Here is a 456-nt window from a genome sequence, read left to right as displayed (position 1 = left end):
TCTTCTTTTGTTTTGTTTTCTTTTGTTTTCTTTTTTTTTGTTTCTTTCTTGTTTTGTTTTGTTTTGTTTTCTTTTTTTTTGTTTCTTTCTTGTTTTGTTTTGTTTTGTTTTGTTTTGTTTTGTTTGTTTTCTTCTGTTATTTTACTTCTTTCTAGTTTTCTTTTCTTTCTTTTGTTTTCTTTTTTTTCTTTCGAGTTTTGTTTTCTTTTCTTTATTTTTGTTTTCATTTCTTTCTTCTGTTTTCTTTTTTTTCTTTCTAGTTTTGTTTTTTTTGTTTTGTTTTGTTTTGTTTTGTTTTGGTTTATTTTATTTTGTTTTTTTTATTTTAATTTATCTAGGGTTTAGGGTTTAGGGTTTATTGTTTATTGTTTATAGTTTTTTAATGTATATAATTTAATTAGTGGTGTATATCTCCATCCTGTGTTATGTATATTTTCATTACATTCTATAAGAGCT

This window comes from Eimeria mitis, genomic scaffold (genome assembly GCF_000499745.2).
Source record: "Eimeria mitis Houghton genomic scaffold, Emh_scaff3256, whole genome shotgun sequence".
Lineage (NCBI taxonomy): Eukaryota > Apicomplexa > Conoidasida > Eucoccidiorida > Eimeriidae > Eimeria > Eimeria mitis.
This window is presented reverse-complemented; position numbering follows the sequence as displayed.